General features: G+C 41.2%; 1 protein-coding gene across 1 annotated transcript in view; it reads right to left on the bottom strand.

Annotated features, from left to right (window-relative positions):
* Positions 1–236: 236 nt before the first annotated feature.
* LOC113685238 (uncharacterized) overlaps positions 237–255 on the bottom strand; it is an 11,878-nt gene continuing 11,859 nt past the window's right edge. The window contains exon 11 of the mRNA XM_027202725.2: positions 237–255. This exon is cut by the window's right edge and continues 309 nt beyond it. The gene's annotated coding sequence lies outside the window, so the exon portion shown is untranslated.

The raw sequence follows: 255 nt of genomic DNA, 5'->3' as shown, positions 1-255 counted from the left end.
TGTATGTGTGATGGCAACGAACAGGGGATGGTTTCACGTGCATCAAGGACACAAAACGAAAGAAAACAGACTAAAAAAAAAAGGCAGCAACACCATCGAAACAAAATTGCGCGTAAGTAACACAGTCAGCAAGTTTATGATAGATCCTACGAGCAAAAGAGTAACCGTGACTCCCTATAAGACACATGATAGAGCTTGACATTAACCGCCTTAAAAATTAGGCCTTGCAACTGCACTTTGTAAGATGCGATGGTA

The sequence above is a fragment of the Pocillopora damicornis genome, chromosome 13, assembly GCF_964200805.1.
Source record: "Pocillopora damicornis chromosome 13, jaPocDami1.2, whole genome shotgun sequence".
NCBI lineage: Eukaryota > Metazoa > Cnidaria > Anthozoa > Scleractinia > Pocilloporidae > Pocillopora > Pocillopora damicornis.
The sequence above is the reverse complement of the archived record's forward strand: the minus strand, read 5'-3'. Positions and strand labels throughout refer to the sequence as shown.